Source organism: Anabrus simplex, chromosome 1, assembly GCF_040414725.1.
Source record: "Anabrus simplex isolate iqAnaSimp1 chromosome 1, ASM4041472v1, whole genome shotgun sequence".
Lineage (NCBI taxonomy): Eukaryota > Metazoa > Arthropoda > Insecta > Orthoptera > Tettigoniidae > Anabrus > Anabrus simplex.
In genome coordinates this window covers 633,001,136-633,023,906 of record NC_090265.1, presented here as the reverse complement: position 1 = coordinate 633,023,906, position 22,771 = coordinate 633,001,136, and positions in this window count along the sequence as shown.

Below are 22,771 nucleotides of genomic sequence, written 5' to 3'. Positions count from 1 at the left end.
TTTATTTATTTATTTATTTATTTATTTATTTATTTATTTATTTATTTCCATCTTGAACTTATTCTCCAAGACTGTGTCCATACCATTCAGGCACTTTTTCTAGATCTGATGCAGACTCAGATAAAATAAGAATCTCACCCCCTGTGGGTGGGAGACGCAGACGAAGAATACACCCACGGTATCCTCTGCCTGTCGTAAGAGGCGACTGAACGGAGCGACCAAAGGATGATGAAATTAGAACCATGAGATTAGTACCATTACGTGCGGATCACCATGGGTCGACGTTACTTGCGACATTACATAGGAGCAGTACCATTATGCGAGAAACACTCCTGGTCTGGGCGTTGTTTGTAATAATGGTCATCGTGTGTATTCCACCAGTCGGTTCCACGGTGTTCAGAATGGGTCTGTGTTACCTGTGAGTAGTGTCATTTTATGAGAAACACCATGGGTCTTCGTTGCCTGTGATTAGTGCCACTAACTGAGAAACACCACGGGTTTGGCTGGCGCCCCTGGTTAGTGTTACTGAAAAATTAAAACCTACAACCTGTTTTCCAGTCAATGACCGGGTCAGGAATGGATTGAATGAAGTCCCCATCTTGCGGAGAGGATAGGAATTGTGCCGGCTGCCGAAGCCTGTCGTACTCCTCTGGGGCAATGATCAATGACTGACAGATGAAATGAAATGATTGTGGAGAGCGTTACAGGAATGAAAGATGACAGGTAAAATCAGAGTACCCGGAGAAATACCTGTCCCGGCTCCGCTTTGTCCAGCACAAATCTCACATGTAGTGACCGGGATTTGAACCACGGAACCCAGCGGTGAGAGGCCGGCGCGCATGAATATTTACGCTCGCAAAATATCGAACATGCACTCATCCTTCCTTCCTTCCTTCCTTCCTTCCTTCCTTCCTTCCTTCCTTCCTTCCTTCCTTCCTTCCTTCCTTCCTTCCTTCTTGTCAACTGTCCGCATTTGTATTTCATCACTGCTAGAATCAATTACCGTCCGGAGACACGAATCCTCGCTACTTACGCACTGTATTATTGTAAAGGTTATTGTTGACGAAAATTTAAATCTGGCAGCTTGCGAGTACGGGCAGAGGGGGAAGGGGGGAAGAGGTCTAGGAAGTGAGTGGGATGGGACAGGGGAAGCACGGTGGAATGCGCTTGCTATACCATATCTTTGCATCAGGAAGAGAACTTCCAGTTCACCTCTGATTTTTGAACCATTCGTAAGTTACAACTGTAATGTTCTTGTAAAACGGATAGAAAATATCCTAGTGGTGCCAAAAAACGTAAGTTCTGTTTTGTATGTCGATTTGATAGTGACGATGAGACAAATGTAAATTATGTTTTGGCATTATGAAACATTAACATAAAAAATATAGAAAAATTGTAGTCTATTTCAACACTTCATCAATTTAGGTGGAAGTAGTTCTATAACGACTTCAGTATGCTAGTCTTGCGTGATGTTGCGAAGAAGGGGTCCCACATTTTTAAATAGCCCAGGGCCCCCAAACACCTTAATCCGGCACTGCTAGTACTATTATGTGAGAAACACCATCGGTTTGTGTTGCCTGTGGGCGTTGTTATTATGTGTGATACACCGTGGGTATACATTGCCTATGATTAGTACCACTATGTGAGCTATACCATGAGTATACGTGGCCTGTGATTTGTTCCACTAGGTGAGGAACACCACGGAAATACCGCCGCCCATGATTAGCCGCACTATGTGAGGAACATCACGGGTCTGCGTTGCTTGTGTGCAGTACCCTTATCTGCGAAACACCACAGGTTTGTGTTAGCTGTGAGTGGTGCCATTGTGTGTGACATACCATGAGTTTACATTACTTGTGATTAGTACCACTATAGGAGAAACACCATGGTGCTGCTTTACCAATGATTAGTACCATTATGAGGGGCCGGTGACCTGGATTTTGGACCCCTTTAGATAATGAGTATCATCCCAGTAATTAAGGCATTGTGAATTGGATCCACTGATTGTCTTGTTTCACGATCACTTTTTCATCATTAATTTTCGATTCTAGTCAGTGGATACATTTTGAAGTTTTAATTATCGTTTCGTTCAACTCGTACCATTAGGGGCCGATGACCTAGATGTTAGGCCCCTTTAAACAACAAGCCTCATTCTATTCTATGGTTACATTTTAAAGGACTTCTCTCGAGGATATACATCTCTCTCTCTCTCTCTCTCTATCGTTTAAGAAACGTATTATCAGTTTACGACTAAACTAATTATGGTAACCGCAAACTAGGTAGGTAAGAGCACAAAATGGTTTACAAATATGTCTCGAGACATAACACTTATTTTTTTTAATATCGGACTGATATTACAGAAGTGTATAAACATCGTTAATGTCAGAGATACTGCGCTAGATACGGGAAGAGCATCCTTGAAGCTCAATTTAAAGTTGATAAAACAATGAAAGGTCTCCTCAAATTAATTGCGTAAGAATCATCGGATGCAGAATTTTGTGTGAAATAATTCCACGAGAGAACAAGCAATGTTTAAGAAAGGCTTTAACTAAATAGCTGACGGCTTCCAAGTTCTCGCCCGCATCAAAAAAAATAAGTTTTCCATTTTCAATTGTTTAAAATTTAGGGACGTAATAGTTATTTATAAGCAAGAAAAGTCTAGAACACCAGTAAATATTATTCAAATATATATAGTATAATAACATACGAAACTCTTAGTGGAAAATCTAAAGTTCATATTTGAGTGTCAAACAGCGATAAAATAACTGCTGGGCGGTGAGAACATCGTCAGAATCGGAAATATAATTTTCTAGAATCTCTGACAGTGATGTTTTACCAAGGTTAATGCAAAATAATTCCACTGGAATATCTAAAACTTACAATTTTCTGTTCCACTTGTTGATTCATTTACGTAACTCAAGGAATGCAATCGCCCAAAATCGCAAAAGCACCTCGAAGCGGGTTGAGTCACTGGAAATACAAATACATGAATTAACTACTAAATGAAAAAGTATACAAATATCGCAATAAAAACAATGTCGATAATAATAATAATAATAATAATAATAATAATAATAATAATAATAATAATAATAATAATAATAATAATAATGCGAGGTTAATAAGAGCCATCTTTTGTGGTTATTGGCTTCGTTACAATAAGACTGCATTACCAATAACAATTAATTAACATGAAATATTATTACCACAATACAGATATCACATTATCTTGGTCGTTCCGAGCACCAGGTACTCATTCATAACGCAGACGGGTGGCATAAAAGGAGTATTTCATATATTTTGCAGTGAAAAAAAATGAAATGTCGTATGGCTTTTAGTGCCGGGAGTGTCCGAGGACATGTTGATTTGACGTCCGTAGGCGACCTGCGCGTCGTGATGAGGATGAAATGATGATGAAGACAGCACATACACCCAGACCCCGTGCCAGAGAAATTAACCAATGATGGTTAAAATTCCCGTCCCCGCCAGGAATCGAACCCGGGACCCACTGAACCGAAGGCCAGTACCCTGACCATTCAGCCAACGAGTTGGACAGGTTTTGCAGTACGGTAGTAAATATTTCTAATAGTTGATATACTCATCTCATTTTCTAGCAAACCGCTAACAACACTATACAAAACAAGTCGAAGCTGTGTATCACATTGCTTATTATGGGTTTGCTGGATGCCGTCGGTAAGAATAAAAATACTTTTTATATTGCATATAATATTCTTTGCCAATGTCTCTTATTCTATCTACATTGTGTAATCTTGTTTCATAACACTTAACATTACTTTTTGCAACGGAGAAAATATATAAAGCATTTCGGTTTCTCATCAATTTTGCGATACATAGTGTCCCCTTCCGTGACTCCATTATACATATACAGGGCCGCAGTAAGCGTTGTCCAATGAGTATTATGGAATTGATAATATAAAATGTTCTAATCAATGAAAAATCTATCTACTGAAAATAATTTATTAAATATCACCCGAATTTTATTAGCAACGAAAAATCTAAAATAAAAGGAGTTAAATTCTCTTAAATTATGGGATTATGACGATGATCTGTTCGTTAATCCTGGCACATGCACTCGTCTCCGATGAATCCAAACATGCGGAAAGCCTTAGAAATATCCGCCACCACCGTATTTGAACATTCATCTCTGATGCTGTAAGGGAACATGTTATAATGTGCACGAGGATGTACACGTAATTATTCACAATGGGTATTACAAGTCATAGCCATTCCAGCCGGCCCGACTCATCTATGCACAGTATAAAGAAAAGTTGGTCTGTTTTCTCTGTCTGATGGAAATCGCTAATCTCAGGAAGTAATGAACGTATTTTATTCAAGTTTTCACCAATAGATAGAGTGTCTTTCGAAGGACATTTATGTGTATATAATTAATTCATACAGTCTGTGTTGTATACATTTACTAAAAACGTTTGCCCTGTCATCCATTTTCTTTGTTGAGTCCCACTTCCCCAGACGCTGCCTACATTGACCACAAGAATGGTCGCGTTCAGAAATAATGTAGATTGTGATAAATTCGTTGGTACTACTAAAAATGTTTTCATTTCTCTCCTGATGGGGGAGGCGAGCCTCTTAGACGGTGACGCCGTCTCTCAGACCGGGAGATTTGTTACGCTGAAGGAGATGCTCGGAGAAGGTGAGGGGGATTGACGTCCGTGGCCTATACTAGGAACTGTCCCGGCATTCGCCTTGGTGCAGGAGAATGGAAAACCACGGAAAACCATTCTCAGGACAGCAGACGGTTGGGACCAGCCGCGAGGTCCGGCCCTGTCCCGTCTTCCGAATGCAGAGCCATAGAGCCACGATAGAGCCGTGGCCACCCCTCCTCCGCTCGGTTGGCCGGTCAGAGTGCAGAGCTGTCTGCATCTACCGACCTCAATCAACGACGTACTAGGATACAACACGGCAAATGCTAAGAGACTGCGCGTACTCCGCAATAATGAAGAAAGAGAAGACCTTTTAGAGACTGAAAGGGCGAACCTGTCTTCATCCCAACGGAACAGCCCGAGAGAGGTATGATATAGTGTTATAGAGTATTCATCTTCAAAACACATAAATTATTATCTATCTATCTAGGTATTCTGCCTTATGGCAGGTCTTGTTATGGGATGAACCTCTTCCAATGTTGCCTGTCCTGCGCCAAGTTTTTCATGTCCGAATATTTATTTCCTTGGATATTGTCCAACATTTGATATTTTTTCCTTCCTCTTCCTCGTTTGCCTTTCACCATTCCTTCTATTCCTTCTTTCAGTAAACAGTCCCTCCTCAAACAATGTCCGATCCAGTTCATTTTTCTCCTTCTAATGGTTTGTAACATACTTCGTTCTTCTCCAACTCTTCGTAATACCTCCTCATTCCTTACCCGGTCTTCCCATTTCACTCGTTCTATTCTCCTCCATACCCACATCTCTAGTGCCTCCAATCTTCTCTCATCTTTCTTTCTCAATGTCCAAGTTTCTGCGCCATACAGAGCTATGCTCCAAATGTAACATTTAGCAAGTCTTTTCCTCAAATCTTTGTTTAGTGGTCCATAAAATAATTTTGATTTTTTCCTAAAGCCTTCTTTTGCTATGGCAATTCCTTTCTTAATTTCTGTTGTGCAATACATATCATCACTGATCATACTTCCCAAATACTTGAAGTTACTGACTTGTTCTATTTCTTCTCCTCCTATACTAATATGACAACTTCTACCTTTTCCTCCAATTATCATACTTTTGGTCTTCTTCTTATTAATTCTCATTCCATATTCTTCTAGTTTCATGTTGAGTTTATCTAACATTTGTATCATTTCACGTTCGCTTTCTCCCATCACAACCATATCATCTGCAAATCTTATACATTCTACTCTCCTACCTCCAACACAAACTCCACTATTTCCATTAAAACTTTCATTGATTATTTCTTCAAGATAGATGTTGAACAGTGTCGGTGATAAGGAGCAGCTCTGTCTTACATCTCTTCCTAATTCAATTTCTTCACTCAACTCATCTCCTATTCTCACTCTTGCTCTCTGGTTTATATACAAATTCCTTATTAGCCTTCTATCCCTCCAATCAACTCCATGTTTCTTCAGGATTGTCATCAATTTGTCCAATCTGACACAGTCAAAAGCCTTCTCAAGGTCAATAAATACAGCATAAACCTTCCTGTTTTTCTCTATGTACCTCTCTCCTATCACCCTCAGAAGTCCAATGGCGTCTCATGTTCCAACTCCTCTCCTGAAACCAAACTGTTCTTCACCTATAAAGTTATTCAGCTTTCCATATATCCTTCTGTTGAGCGTCCGCACTAAGACTTTGGCTGCATGTGAAATCAGACTCAATGTTCTATGTTCTTCACATTTTTTGCTGTTCTTTTTCTTTTCCATAGGAATTAAGATGATTTCACTGAAGTCCTTTGGCCATTTTCCTGTCATGTATATTTGATTACATAATCCAATCAACTCCTTTCTCCCTTCATTATTTAACGCTTTTAACAGTTCAACAGGAATCTCATCTATTCCGATTGCTTTTCTATTTTTCATCTCGTTCAGTGATGCTTCGATCTCTCTTCTCAGTATGGTTTCCCCTTTATCATCCTCTTTAACCATATCGTCCTCCTCTAATTCAAGTTCTTCTTCATTTGGTCGATTGTCCCGATCATATAGCCATTCTATGTATTCTTCCCATCTTTTCATTATTTCTTGGGGTTCATATATCATTGTGCCATCTGTAGCCTCTATTTCCTTATTGCTGTTGTTCCTTCTCTTTTCTCTGAATACTATATTTGTTGCTTCTTTGTACATCAAGTCATATTTCCCTTCTTTCACCAGTTGCTCTATCTCATCACACTTTTCTGTCAACCATTTCATTAATAAAGCTCATGTATTTGGTGAACCGCTCTCCTTTATTTACACGGTCGAATGGCAGAAACGTGGCTTACCACACATTCATTTGCTACTCGTACTATGGCTTAAAAATGAAATCAGACAAGACCAGATCGACAAAGTGATTTCAGCAGCGTTGCCGAGAAGAGAGGACGATCGAGTATTGTTCGACACAGTATTAAGGTACATGATTCATGGACCATGTGGGGATTTAAACTCCAAATCTCTATGTATGACTGACGGAAGGTGTTCAAAACAGTATCCCAAATCAACTCAGACTAATACATCGACAGGTGGTGATTGTTATCCAAAATATCGGAGGTTATCACTTGAGGACAGCAGAAAATCCACTACCATTCGACATTATGACATTGACAATAAATACATTGACTGACAGAACAAATGCAACACCAAGAAGGAGTGGTCAGAACTTTATGCCAATTGCAGGGTAGACTGACGTCACTGAGGTATGCTCATGATGTGAAATGCGCCGCTGTGCTGCGCACGTAGCGAACGATAAATGGGACACGGCGTTGGCGAATGGCCCACTTCGTACCGTGATTTCTCAGCCGACAGTCATTGTAGAACGTGTTGTCGTGTGCCACAGGACACGTGTATAGCTAAGAATGCCAGGCCGCCGTCAACGGAGGCATTTCCAGCAGACAGACGACTTTACGAGGGGTATGGTGATCGGGCTGAGAAGGGCAGGTTGGTCGCTTCGTCAAATCGCAGCCGATACCCATAGGGATGTGTCCACGGTGCAGCGCCTGTGGCGAAGATGGTTGGCGCAGGGACATGTGGCACGTGCGAGGGGTCCAGGCGCAGCCCGAGTGACGTCAGCACGCGAGGATCGGCGCATCCGCCGCCAAGCGGTGGCAGCCCCGCACGCCACGTCAACCGCCATTCTTCAGCATGTTCCAATATCGACCAGAACAATTTCCCGTCGATTGGTTGAAGGAGGCCTGCACTCCTGGCGTCCGCTCAGAAGACTACCATTGACTCCACAGCATAGACGTGCACGCCTGGCATGGTGCCGGGCTAGAGCGACTTGGATGAGGGAATGGCGGAACGTCGTATTCTCCGATGAGTCACGCTTCTGTTCTGTCAGTGATAGTCACCGCAGACGAGTGTGGCGTCGGCGTGGAGAAAGGTCAAATCTGGCAGTAACTGTGGAGCGCCCTACCGCTAGACAACGCGGCATCATGGTTTGGGGCGCTATTGCGTATAATTCCACGTCACCTCTAGTGCGTATTCAAGGCACGTTAAATGCCCACCGCTACGTGCAGCATGTGCTGCGGCCGGTGGCACTCCCGTACCTTCAGGGGCTGCCCAATGCTCTGTTTCAGCAGGATAATGCCCGCCCACACACTGCTCGCATCTCCCAACAGGCTCTACGAGGTGTACAGATGCTTCCGTGGCCAGCGTACTCTCCGGATCTCTCACCAATCGAACACGTGTGGGATCTCATTGGACGCCGTTTGCAAACTCTGCCCCAGCCTCGTACGGACGACCAACTGTGGCAAATGGTTGACAGAGAATGGAGAACCATCCCTCAGGACACCATCCGCACTCTTATTGACTCTGTACTTCGACGTGTTTCTGCGTGCATCGCCGCTCGCGGTGGTCCTACATCCTACTGAGTCGATGCCGTGCGCATTGTGTAACCTGCATATCGGTTTGAAATAAACATCAATTATTCGTCCGTGCCGTCTCTGTTTTTTCCCCAACTTTCATCCCTTTCGAACCACTCCTTCTTGGTGTTGCATTTGCTCTGTCAGTCAGTGTAGATGGGGGTGCCTCACAATCCACTGTTATTCAAAACATGAAAATAGACGTGAATTAATAAAGCACTTCCAGGCATCTTAGACACTTGAAACTTGGTACTAGAGAAGCTGATGACCTCAGGACCCGTAGAAAAATCGAAAATTCTCAAATTCCATGACAGGGCCACGCCAGGGGTTTCAAATTTCAGGCTCAGCATAGAAACGCAGTCAGATATATTTATCCAAAGCAATAAAACATAGGTTTCGTGGGCTTGAAAGTTCCTGGAAGCCCTCATATTTACTCCACCCCTCCCCCAAATCAAGATGGCGGCACAATCTGCCAGACGAGGTAGAAAATGGAAATTTGGCAAAATTATAGCTTTTAGCCTGTAACCGAAGGAAAAATGTCAAGGTGTTTAAGTTTTTCATGCCTTTGCTGGCGGGAACTAGTGTTTACGGTGCACAATGTCTTCTGGTATAGGTTAGAGCAATTTTGTTACTTTCGTTGATCTGTCTCAGTCTTATCTTTGACTTTGACAATATGAAAGTGATTGAGGTGTGAGCGATGCTAGTAATGCCATTATTTATGCAGCCAGTCTCTGATATGATGGTGTGAAAATGTTGCCCACAGGGTCGGTCGGTGTATGCATTTCAGTGGGATTGGCAGACTGATGTGTACTAGCAACTTCTGGCTCGATGAGGAAAGCAACGGGAAAACATTTTTACCCCCGAAAAATATCGAAATATGGAGGTGATTTTAATGACGGTGCAGACCTTCCTTTCGAGGTATTGAGTGGCTAAACGGTACATCGTATCACAAAACGGATGGCACAATCTCGGTTCTATTTGGAGTGATCTTCAACTTTGATCCTATGGCTTTTTGTCGTATCTCTATCCCTTATTCATTATATTTGGCTGTGTTTCTCTAGTGTAGGTAAATTTTGTTCTTTTTATACGTATATTTCATAGTTTGACACACTTGCAGTAAAGATAGAATCATAAAATTCGGCATGAACATTGGACCGCCCTGTGGCAATATGTGTGCCAAATGCTATGTTTCTAGGTGTCACATAAGTATCCGAAAAGTAATGCAGTGTGTGAAAACTGTACCCAAATTGCGCCCTATTCAACGTTTCTATCTCAATCTAACCCATAAATAGATGAGATACGATAAAATGTCATAGGATTAACCATGTAGATCGCTAAAAGTGTCGTTGTGCGGCGCAATCCGTTTCTCGATATGATGAACCGTTAAACAGCACTTTTAATCTGTAAATGAAGATCTGCAGTATTGTAAATGCGCAAACCGTTTCACATATCGAGGTATATATATTCACTGAAGTCGATCGGTAGCGATGTGGAAAGGTGGTGTCTGTCATTATAAATAATCCTTTACAAATCGATCGTGGCCGCCAGTAGGAGGGGCGTCTGCAATTATAATTAATTCTCCCCACATCGACTTTGACTGACAGTAGGAATGGGGACCTTCTCCAGCTGCTGTGTACCTGGCATTAGTAAGGAGGGCCTGCCGTTGTAATGAATTATTTTCTCGATTTGGCTGGCGGAAGGTAAGATAGCATGCAATTTTGTTTAAAACTCCCCTACCCGATTGCGTCTGGCAGTAGGCAAGAGTGCCCACCGTTATAAACAAATTTACCTATCTAAATTGTGATTGGCATTAGGTAAAGTGGTCTGCTATTATAATCGAAACTCACCAACTCGAGTGAGTGACTGGCATTAGGAAAAAGGGGCCTTTCATTATAATTATAACAGCACAAGTAAATTTTGACTGGCAGTAGGGAATGTGCCTGTCATAATAATGAAAACTCCTCAACGGGAATGTGTCTGGAAGGAGGAAAGGGTGCCTGCCATTGTAATGGAATCTCCCCAAATAGATTGTGACGGTAGTAAGCAAGGGGCCTGCCATTATAACGAAAACTCCACAACTCGATTGTGAATAGCAGTAGGCAAGTGAGCCTGCCGTTATCATCATAACTCCGCAACTTGCACATTACATTGAAAACAACGTATGGTAACCTCTCCATACTGTTTCTTGGATAAAGTTAAGAGACATGCAATTTAAAAGAATTTTATTCACTGGGTGTACAGACATTTACTTCGATATCCGTATACAATTTAGAATACCGTAGCAATGCACGGGCACATTTGCTAGTATAGAATAAGGGCATTCCTGAGAAGTGCAAAAGGTTGAACGAGTAGGGCCTAGTGTTACGAAAATGGTGCAAACTTTAGGCATGGAAGATTTGACAATAAGGAGATGAGGTGCTCAACTACAATACAGCGTCTCTCATATAAACCCACGGTATTTGTACTCTGCGCTATGGCAGCTGCCTCAGCCGAACTTGACCCTGTATGTGGTGTATTTGAAGCTGTCAGCGGAGATATGGCGTGGATTGACGTTAGTAGACGAATAAGTTTTTAAAAGTTTTTTATTTATTTTAGAATGGGCTTTACGTCGCACCAACACAGAAAGTTTTTATGGCGGCGATGGGATAGGAAAGGGCTAGGAGTGGGAAGGAAGAGGCCGTGGCCTTAATTAACGTACAGCCCCAGCACTTAATTGGTATGAACATGGGAAACCACGGAAAACCATCTTCAGGGCTGCCGACGGTGGGGTTCGAACCCACTATCTCCCTCATACAAGCTCACAGTTGCGCGACAATAACCGCACGGCCACCTGGCTCGGTGGGCGCCTCCTCATGTACCATCACGAGGTCACTACGTACCTATCCCACACCACTCCTGCTTGGATTTGACGTGGTGGGAATATAACTTGGCCACCACGATCTCCCGATTTAAAGCCGCTGGATTATTCTCTGTGGGGTTACAGGTCAAAGATAATGTGTACATCACTCCACTTCCAACAAATCGTCATGAACTTCGTCAACGGATGAACATTGCGTTTGCTCGAGGTGATGCGGACATGCTCACGCGAATCAAGGATGAACGGCCGCTTCCTTCCCACTCCTAGCCATTTTCTGCCCCATCGTCGTCATAAGACCTCACTGTGTCGATGCGACGTAAAGCAACTTGAAAAATAAATAAATAAATAAATAAATAAATAAATAAATAAATAAATAAATAAATAAATAAATAAATAAATAAATAAATAAATAAATAAATAAATTAATAAATAAATAAATAAAATAATAGCGTGTGGCCTCCGGAGAGGCCTAGCGCAGGTCTTCTGATTAGACGCCGTATAGGCGACCTGCGCGTCTATGAATATGGGGCCATACCCAAGATTATTTCTAATGCTACCGGGCTGAGTGGCTTAGACGGTTGAGGCGCTGGCCTTCTGACCCCAACTTGGCAGGTTTGATCCTGGCTCATTCCGGTGGCATTTGGAGGTGCTCAAATACGTCAGCCTCATGTCGGTAGACGTAAAGTCAATATCATTATTATAATTACTTCTAATGCTGAATATGACACAAATACCCAGCCACCAAGTCATCGGAATTAACCGGTGAAAGTTGAAATCCCCAACCCGACCGGGAATCGAGCTCGGGACCTGCCATCGTCGGCAGTCCTGAAGATGATTTTCCTGTGTTTCTCACTCCAGGCAAACGCCAGTGCTGTACCTTTAGGCTACGACCGCTACCTACCCAATCCTAGCCCTTTCCTACGGTGTCGTCATCGGAAGCCCAATGAAACCGATTTTTCAAAATAAAATACACGAAACACATCAAAGGACTCAAACATAAATCATAATCTGCATTTGACAACCATTTACTAGGCATAAGATGCGAATACGCAGGCATTAACACGCGCATGGAAATTCTCCACATCACCGCTATAGGTGTCCGGCTCCATGGGTAAATTTCAGGACTGCCGACGATAGGGTTCGAACCCAAAATCTCCAGATTGCAATCTCACACCCACAAGACCTCTTCAGCGTAACCACCCTGCTCTGCGGTCGAATCGTAAATATGAGAACGAGGAACTTGGACAGGGTTGTGGTACTGATTGGTGGGGTTGAACCAATTAAATATGGCAAGCCCAATAATCGCCTTGTTTTAAAATAATTCTCGCACTACTCCTGAACACAAATTCACAGAGGAGTTATTTAACATTCCTATATTTTATGCCATGGCTTACCACAGACCAGCAATGCACTGACCTACTTTAATTGTTAATTTCTCCCACGTTCTTGCTGAAAGAAATACGTGAGGACACTCCATTCATGCAGTGCCACATGTAAAAGAAAGTCATGGACAGTGAAGAGGGGCAACGTAAAAACTCCCGAATCAGCAAATACAATCCATTCACTATAACACAGGCTTCGGATCTAACATTTGCTAAATCTCTGTTGTTGTTTGAGTCATTAGTCGTTAGACTAGTTTGATGCAGCTCTCCATGCCACCCTATCCCGTGCTAACCTTTTCATTTCTACGTAACTACTACATCCTGCATCCGCTCTAATCCACTTCTCATATACATACCTTGGTCTACCCCTTCCATTCTTACCATCTACGCTTCCTTCAACAACCAGCTGAACAAGTCGTGGTTATTTTAAGATATGCCTATCATTCTAGCTCTTCTTCTCGTCGAATTTAGCCAAATCGATCTCTCCTCGCCAATTCGATTCAGTATCTCTTCATTCGTGATTCGATCTACACATCTCACCTTCAGTATTCTTCTCTAACACCACATTTCAAAAAACTTCTATTCCACTTCTTTCTGAGCTAGTTATCGCCCATGTTTCACCTCCATACAATGCCACGCTCCAAACAAAGGTCTTCAAAAACATATTTCTTATTCCTTCTTTTCTTAAGAAAGGGTTTCCTTGCTTGTGTTAGTCTGCATTTTATGTTCTCCTTACTTCTGTCATCGTTATTTATTTTACTACCCAAGTAAAAAAAAATCGTCTACTTCCTTTAGGACTTCATTTCCTAATCTAATATTCCCTGCATCACCTGACTTCGTTCGACTGCACTGCTTTACTTTTGTTTATTTTCATATCGTATTCCTTTCCCACGACTCTGTCCATACCATTCATCAGTTTCTCCAGATCTTCTGCAGACTTAGGTAAAATAACAATATCATCAACAAATCTCAGGGTTTTGATTTCCTTTCTCTGGATTTTTATTTCCTTTCCCCTGGCCCTTTCATAATGAGCTTTCAAATGGGATTTAAATACATAAAGTAGTTCCGGATACCCTTCCTGACGCCAATTCTATGTGGAGGGATGTATTCACTCTTGTATGCTTTCGTAGTAGCTGCTAGGGTGTTGTGTTTCAGTTCATTAAGACGAACACAAACACCCATCCTCCGAGCCAGAGTACTTAAAACAGACGTAGTTATTTTTCGAACAGCTGTAAGATAGATGTGAACTTGCCAGATTGGTAGCCAACATCAAGGGGAACTGATACGACACACAGAAGAAGAAGAAGAAGAAGAAGAAGAAGAAGAAGAAGAAGAAGAAGAAGAAGAAGAAGAAGAAGAAGTGGTTAAAATCCCCAGCCCGACCGACAATGGAACCCGCATTTCCCTGAAACGAAGGCCTCAATGCTGACCATTCAGCTAAGGAGTCGAACGTTATAATAATAATAATAATAATAATAATAATAATATGTGTTAAAGACCTGTTTATCAATTTCCACAGGGACCGAGCGTGTGGCTACATGTCATATAGCAGTAACTTTACATCGGAAGTTTGGATTTAAACTTCACCTTTGGGAGTACTGAAGATTTTTTTTCCGTAGTTTCCCGCCCTCACACCGCACAAATGCTGGTTTACGACCGCTACGTTCCTACCCCTGTCACTTTTTCATCCCAAAATTGTCGAAAACATGTATATGCTGTGTGCCGCGCTAACGTTAGCCCGCGGGTAAATAAGTAAATAAATAAAAATGAAACGAAATGAAAAATAAATTCTTGAACGAGGCTGTACGTCAAGTGAAACCGGCATCTAGAAACTGAAATCAAATTGTGTATGGCTTTTAGTGCCGGAGTGTCCGAGGAAATGTTCGTCTCGCTAGCTGGAGGCCTTCTGATTTGACGCTCGTAGGCAACCTGTGCGTCGTGATGAGGATGAAATGATGATGAAGACGACACATACACCCAGCCCCAGTGCCAGCGGAATTAACCAATGTTAGTTAAAATTCCCGACCCTGCCGGGAATCGAACACGGGACCCTTCGCTAACCATTTAGCCATGGAGCCGGGCTGTATCTAGTAATTTCAAATTGACTACACCAAGATTCAAACCATAAAAGCATAAAAGCCGGCCAGAGTGAAGCGATGTTAGCGGCAACGTATACCTCTAGAGCCGTAGACGGCAGCAAATGTAATATTCTGTATAAAAAGCTTGACATTACGTCCCTGAACCACGTTTGTCAGTGTGATATAATACATGCGTGAACACACAATTCAACTGATAACAGATCCGAGAGATGTGGTCGTTCAAAGGTCGCCTCCACATGGGTAATCGGACATGATTCCAAGGATGAACAGAACACTGACTTTAAATGATATTGTAGAACAAAAATGGTCAGACATCAGCTGACAAGTAGGTTTGAGTGAGGCATGATAATAGAGCGCCGTCGTCTGTGACTGCACTCGAAGGCAGCTATGGTTCATATCCCGGCCGATGTTTGTGGGAACTTTTAAAATGAAAAGTCATGTTTCTACAGGTCGAAATCCACGTAAAATGGTAAGTCCTGTGATTAATTACAGGGGCATAGCCAGGGAGGGAGGGGTGTTTCTTAGGGTTAGAACCCCCAGTAGGAATTTTTACAAAAGAATTGACAATAAACAAGTGAAAGTCAACTGAATGGGTTGGTTCTTTTGATTATTCACAGAGACGTAACTGTAAAACCAACAGATATCATGAATCTACAGTATTTTCTAAGAAGCCTCGAAAGTTGGATTTTAGATTGCAATCTGAACTTACCATTCGCTATAAAACTGTTGACCTTGATCATATTGTTCTTCTTCTGTATTTTAATGTAAGATATTGTAGTGCACCGGTACTGCAATCTGTATATCAACATATTCTTCTTCTTCTTCTTTATCTGTTTACCCTCCAGGGTCGGTTTTTCCCTCGGACTCAGCGAGGGATCCCACCTCTACCGCCTCAAGGGCAGTGTCCTGGAGCTTCAGACATTGGGTCGGGGGATACAACTAGGGAGGATGACCAGTACCTCGTCCAGGCGGCCTCACCTGCTATGCTGAACAGAGGCCTTGCGGGGGGATGGGAAGATTGGAAGGGATAGACAAGGAAGAGCGAAGGAAGCGGCCGAGGCCTTAAGCTAGGTACCATCCCGGCATTTGCCTGGAGGAGAAGTGGGAAACCACGGAAAACCACTTCAAGGATGGATGTGGTGGGAATCGAACCCACCTCTACTCAGTTGACTTCCCGAGGCTGAGTGGACCCCGTTCCAGCCCTCTACCACTTTTGAAATTTCGTGGTAGAGCCGGGAATCGAACCCGGGCCTCCGGGGGTGGGAGCTAATCACATTAACCACTACACCACAGAGGCAGACTGAATATCAACATAATTTTTTTGCTAGTTGTTTTACGTCGCACCGACACAGATAGCACTTATGGCGACGATGGGACAGGAAAGGGCTAGGAGCGAGAAGGAAGCGCCCGTGGCCTTAATTAAGGCACAGGCCCAGCATTTGCCTGGTACGAAAATGGGGAAACCACGGAAAATCATCTTTAGGACTGCCCCCACTATCTGCCGAATAATGGATACTGGCCGCCCTTAAGCGACTGCAGCTCTCAACCTCGGTCAACACATTTCACTTCAATCATTGTCATAATGATGCTCATGCACGCGCGCACCACACACGCACCAGCATCTTCTTTCTTTCTTTCTTTCTTGCGAACCGGCCAAACTTAGGACCACGCCAATACCACTTCACTTCCTTCTAATCATCCCTTCTTCCTTCCTCTTTCTCCACAGTGCCTTCATTCTTTCAGAATGTTGCGCTCTTCTCTCTTCAGTCCATCTTCCCCCTCTGCGCCCTTTCTTTTTTTCAACCAGAACTTTTATGTTGGAAAGTCTTTTCCTGAAATGGTCTCTATCACGACATTCTTCATCTGCAATTCCTAACCTCTTGAGTTCTTCCTTCATCTGCTTGGCATATCCCCCCTGGCTCTTCAAGTAGTATATTTTATTAAAAATTTGTTTATTTAACCTTGTTGGATCCATTCTGACCATGTGTCCATAGAATCGCAGCCGTCTTTTCCTTATTGTTGTTTCCAGGTCTTCTGTTCTTTTGTATATCTCCTTATTTGAGCGTAATCTGTAGTTTCCCTCTACCACCCTTGGGCCGTAAATCCTCCTCAATATTCTCCTTTCAATCTTTAGTAGTTTTCCAGGTTCGTTAGTGTTGCTGTTTCCACCCCATACAGAATCACTGGTTTTACCACAGCATCATAATGTCTTAGTTTCGCATTGATGGAGAGATTCTTTTTGTTGTAAATGGCTTTGGTGGCAATGTTTAGCCTTTCCAACTTAAGTCTTCTATTTTCCATGGCCTCTTTATCCATCCCGTTGCTGCTGATAATTTCTCCCAGGTATTTAAACTGCTTTGTGACCTTCACTTCGCCATATTTCGTCTTCATTGTTCTCTTCACATAATTCCTGTCCGTGCTCATCATCTCTGTTTTCGTGAAGGAGATTTTTAAACCTGTTTTCTCGGCTATCTCCTGTAGTTCATTTATCTGTGTTATTGCTTCACCTTCATTATGTTCTATAATCAGTTTGTAATCATATATTCCCCCTCCCCCCCCAATCAGTCGATCCTGGCTACGCTACTGACTAATTATCAGCATCTGGCAAGCCGAACTTGTCCTCGGACACTCCCGGCACTAAAAGCCATACGCCATTTCATTTCATGTCATTGGAGGAACTGATAGAAAACATCACGAATGAAATCAGAAATATTACAGTGTCAGAACTCACTCGCGTCAGGCAGAATATGGTTACCAGATACAGGAAATACAACACTTCCGGCATCTTTTATAACAACACCGTCACTGCCATCCGAACCAACCTGAGAAATCTGCTCGAACTGGCCATACACTCACCCAACTATATCAAGGTATAAAATTCGAGGAAATATACAGTACAATAATATACAACGACTGGAGACAGCTGCGACCTTCCAGGCTGCGGAGATATTACAGGCGCGTACACCTTTGCCGTCATTCAGTTTGTACACTGTTTCTCATATAAACTAAGACCGTCCAAGCGGTGCTTTTACTCTCCGATACGTAAGCTCCAGTATGGGAGCGCGCGCATAGTTCTTGACCTTGCAAGCAGCCTGTACGTGTTCGACCTGGCAAGCATCAGTCGCCAGTCTGAATTTCAGCTGTTAACATGGTGAGACAGTTACCTCCTGTCAGTTCCAGACTTCCGACGACTTCACTGACAAGGAAGAAGGCGCGTTTAAGTAGAGTTTAGCAAACAAGCTGCAGCTCGACTGCGGTTTCATTTCTCGTGGTGGTGCTGATTACTGTTTTAAGAGGTAAATGCGAGAACAAAATATGCTCTTAACACAAATCATACTAAAATGAGAAAGGGAAAATAGCGAAGGAAATACATGGTAGGATTTTTCCTACACTGAATGAGTCATGCCCTGCTTAAGAATGCGTACGACTTTGAATAAACATATTCAAACGTAGCAGAACAAGTATCGAGGTCAGAGAATATAAATTAGCAAAAGCTGCACCTTTATCAACTGAGCGAGTTCATTACATTTTGCATAATGAATTGGACATGAAAAAGCATTGCGCAAGTTGGGTACTGTGTTTTCTCATCCAAGAGTTAATGCAAGTTCGTTTGCGAACATCAGCTGACTATTTCAAAGCATTTAAGGCGAATATAACGAATTTTATTGCGGCTATCTCTGAAAATGTACGAAAATTCGATTCACCACCACACACTGGAAATAAAACAGCTATCTAAACAGTGGATTACGGAGAAGCGAAAGGCCTTCCATCTAAAGTAAGGTGATAGACTCAATTTTTAGGACAGGAAAGAAATTCCGTTGATTGACTGTCTTCAGAACGGGAAAACAATTGCCGGCGAATATTACAAGGAACTTTTGGGGAGAACGAAGGTATCTTTTTACAAGTTGCTTTCCGTCGCATCGACACAGATAGGTCTTATGGGGAAGATGGAATAGGAAAGGGCTAGTAGTGGAAAGGAAGCGGTCATGGCCTTAATTAAGGTACAGCCCCAGCATTTGCCTTGTGTGAAAATGGGAAACCACGGAAAATCATCTTCAGGGCTGCCGACAGTGGGGTTCGAACCCACTATCTCCCGGATACAAACTCACAGCTGCGCGCCCCTAACTGCACGACCAACTCGCCCGGTACGAAGGTATCGAAAGCAGATAAATTACCTGGAATGTAAAGAGACCCTGTTCTTCCTCCACAGCACATAACTTTGGCTTATCACTGCGCTGAACTTAAATTGGAAATTCTTCGGCGTCTACCCTATTCACCCGATCTAGCTCCTTCGGATTAGTCTGTTCTCGAAAACCAAATACTTCCTGGTAAGATAACATTTTGGGTCACATAAAGGGAGCATACACTAGTATTTTGAGGAACTCTAAGAAATCCACTTTGCGAAGGGATCAGTATGCTCGAGAAACGTTGGAAGAAGTGCGTTGAACTTCTAGGGGACCATGTTGAAAAATAACGGTGCATGACGAAACTGATATAATTAATATTGTATGAAATTATTTCTCAAAATAACCTATGAGAACATAGGCAGGATAGAGTGAAGGTCACTTTAAATTGGCTAAATTCATAATGATCTATCCAAATTCACTTCACCATGTTTCTGACATCTAAGAAAGACACATTCCGCAAGATTTGATCTTACACATAGCTTTGCTATAACGGAGAGAATGGTTTACGGCAGGTTGCGAAATCAGAAAGAAATGGTGATGGGAGAGAAGGATCACAGGGCATAACTACTAGTGTTTATTTAAGGCAGTACCCGGCGGGGGAGGGGGTATATGATTCCCCAGTGAGTACATTACCCCCTCCCCCAGAAAATTTATTTTATTTTTGTTTGAATTCTGTTGTTATAACAAGAATGATAAAGTTTTATTCTGTTTGTACACTCCTTAAGTGAATATCGTCCTTTTGGCCATCTGTCGGAAACACACCCTCTCCAAGGAGTAGAGGAGTATTTAGAGTACTTACTTATAGCAATGACAAGGGAGGAGGGCTTGGAAAAAGCTATATTTTTTGCCCCGGTTTCAGATGCAATTCTCAGAGTGAAACATGAATAATAATATGCTGCAGGTGCGAAGTTGCCACCACTACGTTGCTTTATTGCTCAAGGTCTGGCAGTCATTCTATTATTTCTATATTATGTGTATTATTGTTGATATTTTTGTGAAAATATCCACAGTAAAATACATTAGGGATTTCAGTAATATACTGTATGTGTTCCAGATTTTCCTCATTATTTTATAATGAAAAAATCCCCCCTCCCCCGGGCAATTTTAGTGGGGAGGAACCTTTGAGATAAAATCGTCGGTGGAGGAAGGGAATCTCCCTTCCTCCCGCGATTTCGCCCGTGGTTCACGGCTAATTCACAAAACAATACGGTTTACAAAGTTGATTGGCCATGAATACGAGAACATGTAATTTTGTTGATGTGCTTGATGTTGAGACTTAAAAAATTACTGTAACTTGGACAGCGAGAGGAGAAAAATAATCTGACCAGCCGACCTTCTGCCCCATGGTATGATGTGGTTCAAAAGTATAAGTTGGCAACAGGTTGAAGTGCAAAGATACAAGTTCATTGTCACGTGATGGGATCATCACGTCCAATGTAACCTTTGATCCAAGGTGCGTGTTGGTTCTGAATATAATAGGATGTTATTTTATTAGGTAACAAGCGATCGTAGCTCGAAGAATTTATCAGTTCAAAGTCCACGCGAGGCTTATCAACGTTTTTGGCAGATGTTATGTTAATAAGGAAATATGACTTAATTATATATTCATCAATCCCAGATTAGACACAAAATCTCCGACTCATGATCCTAAGTTCACGGGTTAGAGGTAGCGAAATTTAAAGGGCGGTCAAAAATCTTGGCCCTCCGAGCCATTGTTGTTGGTATGTTGGCGCACTCACCATTACCCGTTAAAATTAGTTACTCATTTTACATAGCATATAAAAGAATGCTATTGTCTTTACATAATCGGAACATCGAAATCAGTGGCACCACTCCAGGATGTCTGCAAATCGGTAGCTGAAGCCATTTATTATTATTATTATTATTATTATTATTATTATTATTATTATTATTATTATTATTATTATTATAAAAACTAGTCCCGTGATGTAGGGTAGCGTTCCTACCTCTTACCTAGAGATCTCGGATTCGATTCCCGGTCAGGTCAGGGATTTTTAACTGATGCTGAGGTCCGCTCAGCCCTCGTGATTACAATTGAGGAACTATCTGACGGTAAAATGGTGGCCCCTGTCTAGAAAGCCAAGTCAAAAGAACTGGCCGAAAGGATTCGTGGTGCTGACCATGCGTTACCTCATAATCTGCAAGCCTTCGGGCTGAGCAGCGATCGCTTGGTAGGCCAGAGGCCCTTCGGGGCCGGTAGATGATGATGATGCTTATTGTTTAAAGCGGCCTAACATCGAAGGTCATCGGCACCAGGGCCGGTAGTGCGAGGGGATTGTTATTATTAGTTTGAATCCAGAGGATTCCTTGGAAATATAAGATGTGTGTCTTACTACTCATCATTACCGGATTAGTGGATTTGGAAAGAAAATTGGAGTGAGATCCTCTTCTGCGGTGAAAATATACATCCCTTCTATGTAGGTCATATGAATCTCTCCGTGATGTGGAATGAAATTCTTAGGATGCACAGGCAATCAGGGAGCTATCATACAGATAGAGAGCCTTCCTCAAGATAAACGATGTCGGTCAGGAATTTCTCCGTGATGCGGAATAAAATTGAGATGATGCACTAGCAATCAGCCTTCTCGTTATGTACTGAATGGTACAACCATGGTCCCTTTATTATTATTATTATTATTATTATTATTATTATTATTATTATTATTATTATTATTATTATTAATTTTATTATTACAATTTGCTTAACGTCGCACCGACACAGGTAGATGTTACGGTGACAATGGAATAGGAAACGCCTAGGAGTGTGCGAAGGAAGCGGCCGTGGCCTTAATTAAGATACAGCCTGGGATGAAAATTGTAAACCACGGAAAACCATCTTCAGGTCTGCAGTCGGGGGGGGGGGGGAGTTCGAACCCACTATCTCCCAGATGCAAGCACACAGCTGCGGCCATCTCGCCCGGTCGTGGTCCCTTCTGAAGGGAGCTACTCCCAGGTTAACGTCACCTACCACAGTCAATCAGGGAGGTGTCACAGAAAACCTTCCTCAAGATATGCTCGATGTTTTCAGCACATCCTATCCTATGCAGGACTGTCGAAGATTCACGCAGGTCACAAAAGAATAGTCTCACAAGTGTTACTCACACTTTCTCTAATCAAGTCCCTACTGATATCTTGTTATTATTATTATTATTATTATTATTATTATTATTATTATTATTATTATTATTATTATTATTATTATTATTATTATTACTTGTCTGATCAGTCTTTACCGCTGCGCGGTTTGGGTCACGTAGCTGTCAGCTTGTATTAGAGAGATAGTGGGTTCAACTCCCACTGTCGGCAGCCCTGAATATGGTTTTCCGTCGTTTCCCACCTTCACATGAGGCAAATGTTGGGGCTGTACCTTAATCTAGACCACGGTTGATTCCTTCCCACGCCTAGCCTTTTCCTGTCTCATCGTCGCTATAATATGGTGCGACGCAAAGCAAATTATATATATATATATATATATATATATATAAAAAAGCAACCAATCAACATACAGCGTCTGAAGAACACCAGCGCTAGTAAGTGGAAGCAGTGCCAAGACTCAGTTGAGTGCCCCCATGGTTGCCAACCCAAGTTAAGGGCCCCTGTGCCTCCTTTTAGTCGTTTCTTACGACAGGCAGGGGATACCGTGGGTGTTCATTCTACCGCCCCCACCCACAGGGGGATGAGGTAACAGAC